This window comes from Notamacropus eugenii, chromosome 1 (genome assembly GCF_028372415.1).
Source record: "Notamacropus eugenii isolate mMacEug1 chromosome 1, mMacEug1.pri_v2, whole genome shotgun sequence".
Lineage (NCBI taxonomy): Eukaryota > Metazoa > Chordata > Mammalia > Diprotodontia > Macropodidae > Notamacropus > Notamacropus eugenii.
The window spans coordinates 281,621,417-281,633,661 of NC_092872.1; the positions used below are offsets into that span (position 1 = coordinate 281,621,417).

The window sequence follows — 12,245 nt, forward strand, 5'->3', positions numbered from 1 at the left end:
GTAGTTTGGTTTTTAAAGGAGCCTCATGAGGCAGGTGATTTTATTATCCCCATTTCACAGATGAGGAAACTGAGGGTCTGCGTGCCTGGCAAAGAGCAGGTGATTAATAAATACTTGTTAACTGACTGTTCACAGCTTTACTGCCTTAAGGATCACAGAGTTAGAAATGGAAGGATCCTTACGTCATCAGGTTCAAGCCCTCACTTTATGGAAGGAAACTGAGGCTGGAGAAGGAAAGGGATTTCCCAAGGCAACAGAACAGCCCTCTGACCACTGCCCAACGTTGCCTGAAGCCGCTCCACTATTCCCAGCCCTGACACATAGAACCATTTAATTGGTAAGCACAGCCCAACAACATTGCTTCTGGAAGCTTCATTTCCTATTTAATCTCTATTAAGATGTCTCTTTGAAAACAGATAGGTGTTTGAGAACCCACGAATGCCAACAGTCAAGTAGTCACTTTATTATCAGCTCATCTCCAAAGCAGATTCTACACTGATCTGGCTGGGGCCATCAATGTGTCCTTGACCTTCCACAGCACCCTCAACAAGTGGCCTCAACCAGCCCCATCCCCAACTCTCAGTCACAGATTGGAAGCAGTTGCCTCTGTAGGGCCAGGGAAGGCATTAAGGCCTAGGCAACGCAGCCTAGTTTGGGTAAGTCCTGCAAACTGACCAAAACAAGGCAGAACAGAATGGTCCTGCAAAGAATTCTGGCCTGGATGCTGAAGAGGTTCCTCCTGTGGTCCCTCATGGCCAATGCATATCAAGTAATGATTACCTTGGTAATTCACACAACCCATGCACCCTACTGACTGCAAAGTGCTTTCTCCTACAACAATGATGAATCATAGACATGACAAACATTAGTATCCCTATGTGACAAATAAGAGAAACCAAGGCCCCAGAGGCAAACAACTTGCCCAGGGTTACAATGGACGCAAGTGCCAGACCTGAGATTTGTACTCGGATCTCTGATCTCCTCTTAGCTTGATTTTTTTCTTTTTTTCTAATTAAAGGGACCATCCCTTGACTCACTTCTTAAGATGACTATTCACTGAATGTGTGTATCTTACTCAAAGTGAGAACCTGAAAAGGCCTTAGTCTAAAAGGACCAAGGTCTCCCACTACATCCTGGGCCATCTTCAGTCATTCTGATGAATATCTGGCCACTGGACCCAGGATGGCTAAGAGGAGAAAGTGAGGCTGGTGACTTTGCACAGCCTCCCTCCCTCAAATCTAAGTCAGCTACAAGTCATGTCATCATCTCCTTGACATCATGGTCCTCTTCAAGAACGAAGGACAAATCCACTGGTTCATTAACACCTGACATTTACAGAGTATCTAATTAGCTAACTAGTCATCCTAATCAGGATCAAGAGCTGAAAGTGACCTCAGGTGGGTCAGCCTGTCCAACTGCCTCATTTTACATAGGAGGAAATTAAGGCCAAGGATGGTTCAATGAGTCATCCAGGGTCACACAGCTAGTAAAAGTCTCAGGCTGGATTTGAAGTCTGGTCTTCCCGACTAGCTGCTTCAGAAAGTAGTGAAATCCACCCTGCATTCTAATCCATTTACTAACAAATGAGGAAACTGAGGCTCAGAGGTTTGTCCAGTCACCTAGGTAGGAAGGGACTGAGGATCACTGCACATATTTTAGGCCACACAGGCCTTTTCTCCAAAAGTTAAGGACAAGACCTTAAATAGAAAAGAAAATAGCTAGAGACAAGTCAAACCCAAGGACCTTCGGTCACTGACAAATTTACTCATACACTACCAAGACCATCCCTCAGGACACTCCCCAGGCCATTTCTGTGCCTGGCATGAGCTCTGCACAGTGTGGACCCAGGGTCCATGGTCCCACCCCTGCTTTCACTGGGCTGGGGACTATCCCAAGATTTTCTGGATCCCTTGGACACAATGATCTCTCCAATTTCTCCCTTCTTTACAAAGAAGCAACAATCAGAGGACAAGAGTTAAGGAAGTATCTAAAAATATGGACAAATCTAACCCTTAACTTGTAAGAACTGATGGGGGAAATAAACAAAACCAGGGGAATGATATCGACACTGACCACACCAAGGTCAACAAAAAACCCGCAGCCAGGAAACCAGAGCTGAGTAATTAGAATGACTAATCTCAGATCAATGACACGTCCTTCCTTCCTTCCCTCCCTCCTCCTCTAGGAAGAAAGGCAGAGAGGCCAGGGAGATGCAGGCAATGGACATCCATGGGCACTTGAGGCCTTTCCCTTCACTGTTCTTTCTCTGGGTTACTGGGGCTGCTAGTTTGTTTTGTGTACACTGTATAAAAGTACATGTGCGAGCTCCCCCACAGAATCTAAATTCTTTGAGGGCAGGGATAATTTCACTTTTTGTAGCCACAAGGCTTAGAGACTGATGAACTGAAGCCAGATCTCACTGGGGAAGAAGACTCCAAGTGTGAGAGTTATGGCTGGGGGTGGGGGAGACAGAGAGGAGACAGAGAGAGAGGAGAGGGAGAGGGAAAGAGTGAGAGGAGAGGAGAGAGAGAATGAGAGCTGATATATGAAAACAAAACTTTTTTAGATTTAAGGATAATGTGACTGGAAGTATGAATTTTTATAAGAACATCTGAATGGGGGGATCTCAGTTTATAGAACAAAAGGGTTCGGTAAAAGTGAGCATGAAAATAAAACTGAATTTAATTATTAATTAAATCACTTAAAATACACTTAAGAGGAAACTCTGAGTTATGGCAGAAGGATTCTGAGCCAAAGAATGGCCAGAAGAAGATAAAGTAAGAAATTCTGATGACATGAAATTAAACAATTTTGAAAGAACAAAATCAGTGCAGCAACGATAAGGAAAACTGTTGATGGGGAAAAAAATCTTTGCATCAATTAAGTCAAACAAAGGTTTAATAGCCAAGATCCCCGGCTCATTAATATAAATATTTAAAACCAAGAACCACTTTCCAAGGAGACTGATGAGCAGTCAAATGACAAGAACAAGTAATTCTCAAAAAATGAATCCTATTGAATGACTGTTCAAAACTACTAATTAAAAAAAGAAATGCAAATCTAAAATTACATACTTCAAAACCAGTCAACTGGCAAAGTCAATAGTCAATCAATTGACAAACAAGCACTCTACAGTATTCAGCAGGCATGAGAGAAAGAAGAGGAAGAGAAAGAAAGAGAGAGAGAGAAAGGAAGGAAGGAAGGAAGGGAGAAAAATCTCCTTCCTTTCACGGGAGAAGAGGGGACTTATGGGTGTGGAACGTTGCACATGTTGTCAGACATAGCTGCTGTAATGGCTGGTTTTGCTTAATTATTTCTTCTGTTACTAAGGATAGGGGTAGGAAGAGGCAAAGAGAAACATGGTATCAAAAATAAATTCAAACACACTGGGTGCTCCCTACTGCAACCATCAATCAACAGGTATTTATTAAACACCTACCATGAGCTGAGCCCTGGGTCTAAGAAAGACCCATTTCATTTATATGACAGTCCCTAACCTCAAGGAGCTGACAAATTCTACCCAGGAGACAGCACATACCCAGGCCTGTGGGCGCCATTTTTTCAATAATTTCCAACTACAAGACAAACCAATTAGGCACCTAAATGCCCATGAGGGCCCTGCCTAGGAGGACCAGTACCTCTGAGCACCGACAAGTGCATCAGAGAGTCACCTAACCAAGTATCATCTGAACTTCTTGAAAAAACCCTTGGATTTGGAGTCAGAGAACCAGGTTTGAATTCTGGCTTGAGGGTGACCTTGGAAGTCCTTGTCTGGCTGAACCAACTGACCACGAAGGCCTCCAGTTCTGGAGCCCAGACGGGAAGACTTCTTCTAAACACGGCGCTGTGGTGGAGGACCTAAAGAACTCTACCTGGCCTGTGGCCCATTCTTGGATTCCATGTGCTAATTATAAGTGGGGCATACCTGGAGCTGCTCTGAGAGCTGGGGGAGGTCCTGTCCTGTCCGTCCTCGCTGCCTGGCCTGGTTCGGCTAGGAGGGCAGTCAGACCCAGATCAGGTTACTCATTTTTTTCCCCTTCCCTCTCTGCAAAGACACAAAGTCAGGTCTTAAACAGAAAGGAAGGCAGTTATTGGACATTCCCCTGTGTGACCTCATGCCTGGTCACATTCCACAGAATCAAGGCAGACCTCCCTTCTCCATTCAAGCCTTGGGCTGGTCCCTCCAGTCCCTGGGAAACAATGAAAACAGGAACTTGGTCCTGGGCAGGCTGCCCTACTGGCCGCAGGGATGCCAGGAGCTCAGAGGGGATGGGCCCTCTGCCTTGTCCAGCCCATCCCCGCACACCACTCCTGAGCCGGGACCTTTTGGGTGGCACCAAGCCCCCCGCCTCCCAAGGTGGCCACAGCCTCACCCCTCATCAGAATCCTCAGGAGCTGAAGCACACCTTTCCCCGGCCCCTCCTTCCAGTTCTGCCCTCTGAGACCAAGAAGAACAATGGGTCTAACCCTCTGCCTCCACCTTGGAATCAGAAACACATACATAGGTGCAAATTCTGCCTCCAAAATCTTGGAGCAGGGGGAGACCTCCCTCTCCCTCTCCCACTCCCAACCTCAGTTTCCTCATGTGCAAATCCCTCCCTCCCAGAGTGGCTGAGGATGCCATGTGATAATATAAGTAAAACACTGTGTTACTCTGACAGCAGCATGAGACTGGGGGAAGTGCCCCATCCCACCTGTTCCAGGTTCCAATGAATATCTACCTGGATCTGGGCAGCCCCATGACCTGGGGCAAGTATTTCTCCTCTGGGCCTCAGTTTCCTTCTACAAAATGAGGAGTTGGGCAATGTGACCCTGAAATGTCCTGTCTGGCTCCCTAATCCTAGCTCTGCCACCTTGGGTAAACTAACTCCCCTGAGCCTCGGTCCTCCTCCGTTATTAAACAGGGGTGTGGCCTTAACCCTCTATATCCTCAGTAGTGAGAAGGTGCCTGTGGAAGGTTCTGTGAGCTCACAAATACAACCTAGGATGGTGTCTGTGAGCAGGAAGAAAAAAGATGCCCTGCCCAGGAGAAGGGGCAGGGCTCAAGTGTTCCCCTTGGAGCAGCCTGGGTACAAACAGGTGCAAATATGCATGCGATTTCAGAAACAGGGAGCACTAACCCAGATGGTCACTGGGAAGGTGGGTTGAGCCAATCTTGAAGGATGCCAGGAGGCCTCAGGTAAGGAGGAGAAGCAGCATGGAGGCCAGGGTCACTGGGCCAGAGACTATGAGAAAGAGGGGCGAGTATGAAGAGACAGGCTGTGAAAGGCAAGGAAAGGCTGGAGGGTGGAGGTGGATACCGAGGAGTGAGGGAGAGGATGTACTCTCGCAGGGGGACCCACTAAGGGCTCTAATCCCAACATCAGCCATGCCATCACTGGGTAGATGCCTCTAGGGGCAGAGGGATATCAGCCCTGTCACCCATGCCAGCTGAGTGCCTGAGTCTGAGCACATGACCAGATGGGACCCTTGCAGACAGGGCCCTGCTGAAACACCACAGGAGACTTTCATAACAAGGATCCCATGAGAGAAAGAAGGTTCCCACAGGTACCAAAGCAGTCACAGCAGTCCTCTGGGGACAGCAATAAAGGAGGTGCCCATCCCTTGAGGATGGGTATAATTACTGCCCTAGGAAAAGCGCTGAGCGTGAGGAACATGAGGAGAGATGGATGGAAACCAAGGAGGCCCTGGTGTGCCTGGCAAGCCCAACACAAAGACGCAAAAGAAGGAAGAAAGAATACAACAAATGACCAATCAACAGAGGCCGTACTATGTGCTGGGTGCCAACAATGTCGGATTCCAAGACTCCTTCCCCAGAAGGCTCTTCGTTCTCCCTGGTGGCTGGTTAATGCCAATCACCTCCTCCTAGTACCCTAAACCCGCAGTCTCTCCCCATTGGAATGGGAGTCCCTCAAGGGCAGGGCCTGTCCTTCTTTGTATCCCCTAGTACACAGTAATAATCACTTCAATAATGTTCTTAAATAGATTAAAGGAAAAAAAAGAGGAGAAACCAATATCTCTCCAGTATGCAGATAGGTGGTGGGTGGCTACAGGTGTGGATGAGGCTGCTCAGCTCAGCCTCACTTTTTCCTAAGGGACTGTTCTATGTAACAACCAGAACTGATCAAGAAAACACACACACATGTTCTGGTATTCTATTAGAACATTAGAATTGTGTTCTATGTGTGTATGTGCACATATATCTCAATAACCAGAGAGAGTGTCCCATTTCCTAAAAGACTTCATCTTCTGACCTGGACGGGATAACTAGATCTGGGTGATGGTGAAGCTAACAGTGTGATCACCACCCAAGGGTCTGTTCTCTAAGGGGTGAAAGGAGCTCAGTCTCACCAGAGACTGATAAACAGACTTAAAGTGCGGGTAATGGACCTGGGGTGGGGAGGGGGGGGGGTCCCTTGGTTTCTACCCCACACCCAGAGCTAAAAAGGGAAAAGGATAGTCTCAGCCCAGGGTCTGGTCCACAGACTATCCCTGATCCCATCCCCATTCAAAACAAAGAGATAAAACTTTGGGATTTTTCTAACAATAGGTGAGGGATACAAGAAGGATGCAGTTTTAGACACCAGACCCCAGTGGCCAAAGCCGCCAATCTGCATTACTGAGCACAGTGGGGATCCCCAATTCCGGTCTTTCACATGCATGGCCCCCTCCCTCTCTCCAATCCACTAAAATCAAGGTGTGTACAAAGAAAAGCCCAGAAAATTCCAACACCCATCCTCAGGACTCTTAGAACTGCTGGCAGTGGGCAGATTTTTTTTTTAAACCAACCAACACAGCCATCATTCAATGACTCCCTCCCCTTCCCCCATAAGTAGACCCAGGAGAGCAGGATTAGAGATAGAGTTTCAGGTTTAAGTCTGAAATCTTCTGGCTTTTGTCAGGCGAAGCCACAGTCCTAATCCTGGTATGAGCTTAGCTGAGAAGGGCGAGAAAGGATATGTGTGTGAAAATAAACAGTGTGATCAGAGCAGGGTGGGGGGTGGAGGGCAAGAACAGCAGAGGGAGAATGGGGGGGAGGGGGCTCCTAGAATGGTCCCTGAATGTAGAACCAGGGTCAGAAATGGGGGAATGGAAACCTAAGGGGCTGGGAATGCTAGTGTGCCCGGCACTGGTCCACCAAGGAGGGCAGACAGGGCAACCCTGGCCACAGCAGCTGACCAGTAGGATCTGAAGGCCAGCTCCTAAATGCTACAAAGGAAGGACAATGGTGTGAGTGTCTCCCTGAAAAGCTGGTGAAGCAAACACACACAGACACACAGACAGACACACACACACAGACACACACACACACACACACACACACACACCCTTTAGTTGTGTTCTTGTCATTCTTGAAGGTTCCAGCTTTGGCCATGTGAAAGGACCTGAGACACCCTCAGTCCCACCTGTTTGTTTTCGAGTGGAAATCTGCAGTCCAGAGAAAAACAGGGTCTCATTCAAGAAGGACATGGGGAGAGAAGAGGATGACCCAGTTTGAGCTGGTGGAGACGTTGGCTGCCATCTAGTACAGACGGTTCTCTTAACCAGGGTCCAGGAACTTGTTAAGAGAGACAGACACATACACACATACATAGACAGGTAGACACAGCCACGCAGACTAAAGGCCCTCATTCAGTAAAGGCAAAGAAGCCCACATCGGCTAACTCCTGGACTCCCTGCACAGCATGGACGAGAATGGGTCCTCCAGGAGAGCTCCCCAAATAGACAGTTTCTGCCCTTTCTTAGCTAACCTGATAGCAGGGGTCTCACCCTAGCCACCTCTAGGAAGGCTGCCCATGGTTCCTTCTGGAAGGAGGCCCAGAGCTGGTGACAGTGGACATGCCCTAGGCCCAATATCCCCTATGCCCATCAGTAAAAGTCACAGGCCTTTTACTCCTCAGATGAGGACTGACTAATTTGTCAAGAGCCATCTAGCAGTCAGAGGCACTTGGGAGCCTGAGGGGCAGTAATACCAGGGTTCAGAGAACCCCCAGGAGGGATGCCCCTCATGGCCCAGTTGGCTGTCTCTCAAGAATGGCAGGGAGAGTGTCCAGGAGGCGGTGGCCAAATGGACAGATGGGATCAATGATGTCCCTTCCGTGTGACACACAGAGTTTGAAAAGAGACAAAGAAAAGCAGTCCAACCCAGAGAGATAATCCTGTAATGAAACGAATCCTGTTCTTCAGGAAAATCTCTACCTTGGAGGCAAATCACCCTGGAAATGATGCCAAGGTCAGAGTGATGGGGGAATCACCTGCCGGCCTGCCATTCATAGAGCTCAGTCATCCAAGACTCGCCAGGCCCAGGCACACCCTGGCCCACCTACCGATAAGCAACTGCCCAGGGACAAAGGAAAGGGGGAGGGAGGTCAGTGGCCCCTCCAAACCACGCCCCCATACTTGACTCTCCTTCAGCACCTTGCAAAGGCTGAGTGGCAACAAACCACAGGAAAACTCAAAGCAAGAGCCCCTCAGATCAGAGGAAAAATAGTCAGTTACCATGAATGAAAAACCTACCATGTGCTAGGCACAGTGCTAAGCTCTGGGGATACTAAGGGTACTCCAAACCATCCCTTTGCAGATAAGGAGATAGAGGCCCAAAAGAATAAACTTTTTTCCTACCAGTTTTAACACAAGGAGACCAATGAAATAATCAGTCAAGTAGATTCCTTCCCAACTGACACCACCAAATCAGTTTACTAGAAACTGACTCAAGACTCATACTATGATCACAATTTTAGAGCTGGAAGAGATGTGAAGACACCTTCTAGCCCAACTCCCTCATTTTACAGAAAGAGAAACTGAGACCTGGAAATAGAAAGTGATTTATTCACCAGGAATCCACTTGTAAAAAGCTGGATAACAATATTATCTCATACAGATACTGGCACAGAGATTCAGAGCTGGGAAGGATGCTAGAGCCCTCCTATAAACCTGAGAACCATTCACCTGAGGGAGAGGATGCCACCGCAGGTTCCCCAGACCACGACCACATAGTGACCACAAAAAACCTCAGGCTTTGAGAAAAAAATCAGTGGTATGGGGAAGGGAACCCCACACATGCAGGCCTGAGGCCACAAACCTACTGAGAGCTTCCTCCGATTCCTTCCCCAACAAGGTCTCAAAGAAAGACAAATCACAGCAGGAAACTGGGCCTCTCTATCCTGGTAAGAAGGAAGGACCCCAGCAAGGCTTTCTTCTCAGGTAACTAAAAGGTCCATGAAAAGTGAATGCCCCAGGAGGGGCCCCAGAAGGGCCATGCACTATCTGTGGGACCCTGGGGAAGTCACCTATTCTCTCTGAGCCTGGTCTCCAGCTCCTCTATCACCACCCCCATCACTAACAACCATCTACCATCATCACTTGCCCTCTAATGTATATAGTTTGCAAAGTACTTGGCACACAGTAAGGACCTTAAGGAAGGGAAGGCTCTAAAGTACTTCCCTACTCTATAATTATGGTCACAAGGAAGGTACCTTTATTAAATACCTATCACATACCAATTATTATCAATAGCAGTTAGCCTGATCCCACCCTCTCGGAGCTTCATGTCCCGTCCAACACAGCTGTGACTGTCTGATGTAAGGAGTATTTCTCCCAGTTGCTCCCCAATCACTCTCTGCGTTACCGATCTCTGCTGGCTGCTAAATAGAGATCACTAATATTGGGGGGGGGGAAGTAAAATAAGGTGGACTGTCTCACGTCATCTGTTCACTCACAAACATCTACCAGTGTCTTCCTTAGGTTACAGGGCAGAAGATTGCTCTCCAGGTGTGGAGTCAGGAGAACTTGAGTTCCAAACTGGCCTCAGACACTTCCTAGCTGTGTGACCCTGGGCAAGTCACTTCACCCTGCCTGCCTCAGTTTCCTCATCTGTAAAACGAGCAAGAGAAGGAAATGATCAACCTCTCCAACAGCTTTTCCATGAAAACTCCAAATGGGGTCACAAAGAATCGGACACAATGGAAACGACCCACTGACAAAACCTCTAGGTCAGGTACTCTCTGTGCTGCCAAGGAGGACATGGTGCTCCCAGGGAAGACTTGGTGCCAGACCTATGGTGAGGTCCCAAGGAGACAAAGTCAAACTGTTCCCTCCCCTCAAGGAACTTACAGTCTCTCAGCCTTCAATCAACCCCACCAAAATGTTGAAATCTCCTAGGAGATAATGCTTGTGTTTGATTTTGAAAGAATTCAGTCAATTCCTGAGGCTTCAGCCCTCCTACATTCCAGGGGACTCCACGGAGGATTTACCTTGAGATCCCCCCATTCCACTGGTATTTCCAGTTCTGCCCCAGGAAGCCTCAGCTTCCCCGGCTCTAAAATGAGGGAGTCAGCCTGGATGATCTCTGGTACTGGCTTCTAAGTCTATGACCTAAAATGAGGCCCAACCGCTGTCCTCAAGGGCCTTACAGACCTGGAGATTCTCCTGCCTTCCAGCGTTTCTGCAAACATTTCCTGAAAGCAGGAAAGTCAGGCTTCTTTTTGATGGCAAGTGGGGAACACCAGAGCAATTTTGAGCAGCCTCAGGGTTCGAAAAAGTCCCACACTGGAGGAGGGGAGGTGGAGAACGCCTCCCCCGCCAGCTCTGAACTAGACCCAGGCAACCTAGAAGGAAGCAGAGCCCAGCCCCCAGCTCCCTCAGGCGGCCCAGTGGCACCCCATTCCAGCTAAGAAGGCATAACAAAGGTCCTGAAGAGAAGGAAGAAAGGAGGAAGGCCTCCCTATAGAGATTCCTCGATTTCCCAGAATCTCACCTTCTGTCCTGGCATTTAAAGGCATTAAACTTAAATAAACCTAATAAATGCTGGTTGATTGAAGAGAATTCCTTTCATTTGCCTGGAGGGGGAGGAGGGGAGAGGAGAAAGAGCTCTGGAACAGATGCATGTTTACAGGTGGAGGACTTGGATTCAAATCCAGATGTTGTCCCAGATGAGCCAAGACCACCTTGGCAGTGCATATGGCCCCTCCCTCCCAAAGAGATCCAATTAACCAGCATTTTGGAAAGTGCCAGGTGTAGGTGAGGGTTTATTAACCACTCCCTACCTCCAAGGAAGTCAAGTTCTAGGGAGGAAAAAAACAAGCATTTATTAAGTGCCTACTCTATATATGCTAGGTACAACAGCCCTGGGAGATAGGTACTATAGGTCTCATTTTACACTAGAAGAAACCGAGGCAAGCAGAAATTAAGTGACTTGCCCAGGGACATCCAGTTAGTAAGTGTCGGGAAGCTGAATTTGAACTCAAGGTCCTGCTAACTCCAGCTCCAGAGGCTCTATCCATTGGTCCACCTAGTTGGAGAAGAAAGCACTACAGATGAGAAAAAAACCACAGTTATCAAGTAACTCTGTCCTACCACTTCAAGGCCTCAATTTCTTCATCTGTAAAATGAGGGGAAGGATCCCTGAGGACCCCCAGCTCCAAATACGGAGGTGGAGGTCAGCCCAGAGCCAGGCCGGAAATATGCTGCGAACTAGGAAGCTGCGAACTAGGAACCAGGTGGGATCCCTGGGAGCCTGGAGGCAGAGATCGGGTAGAGCTCACACCTCCCCAGACCAGAAACACTCCCTCATTTACAAGTTAAGAAAACAAGAGCCTGGGTCACCCTGGGCTAGGAGCTGAAAGTCACACAAAGGCAGGCAGAGGGTGGGGGGAGCCTTTCCGGAAGGGGCCAGAGGCCAGCAGGTAAACAGAGACTAGCAGAGGGAGGGAGGGAGGGAAGGAGGAAGGAGGAGGAAAGAAGGTGCCGGGAACTGGCTGGGGGTGGGGGAGCCAGCAAAGCCCGCCCTCAGGGGGCTTCCCTTCAGGCTAGGAGGACACCCCAGGGCAGAGGTCAGATCCATGAAGGATAACTGAAAGAGGTCAAAGGAAGCTAACCTGAACCCTCTCCCCTTTCACTTTACAGGGGGGAAACAGGCTCAGGAAAAGTCCGAAGAAGTTTGGAGCCACACCAAACACCAGAAAGCTCTTATGAAGCTCCTACTACATACAGGGTCTGGGGATCCAGACAAAACTTGGGGAAACGGGATGAGGGTGGGGATAACCTAGCACCAGTCTATTCTCTTTCAACAATTTACAACACCAGAACACCTGGGGAGATAAAAATTTTAGAACAGATCCGCCCCAACCCGGGGGAAGGCAATAGTATAGCAATGAACTCCAGTCCAGTCCCCTGACCTTGCACTCAGCTCCAGGCTTCCCCATTCTCCTTTTCTCCTCCCTCCAAGGCTGAACTTCTGGAAAAAC

At 48.5% G+C, this 12,245-nt stretch overlaps 1 protein-coding gene across 8 annotated transcripts in view; it reads right to left on the minus strand.

The window, feature by feature from the left end:
- The window catches only part of CTBP2 (C-terminal binding protein 2), a 171,841-nt gene that overhangs the window by 149,433 nt on the left and 10,163 nt on the right, over nt 1-12,245 (minus strand). Inside the window, exon 2 of one of the 8 annotated variants that reach the window (XM_072629012.1) lies at nt 3,926-4,045. The exons of the other annotated variants lie outside the window; for them this stretch is intronic. The gene's annotated coding sequence lies outside the window, so the exon portion shown is untranslated. The remainder of the gene's footprint in view (nt 1-3,925; nt 4,046-12,245) is intronic. 8 annotated transcript variants of the gene reach the window in all.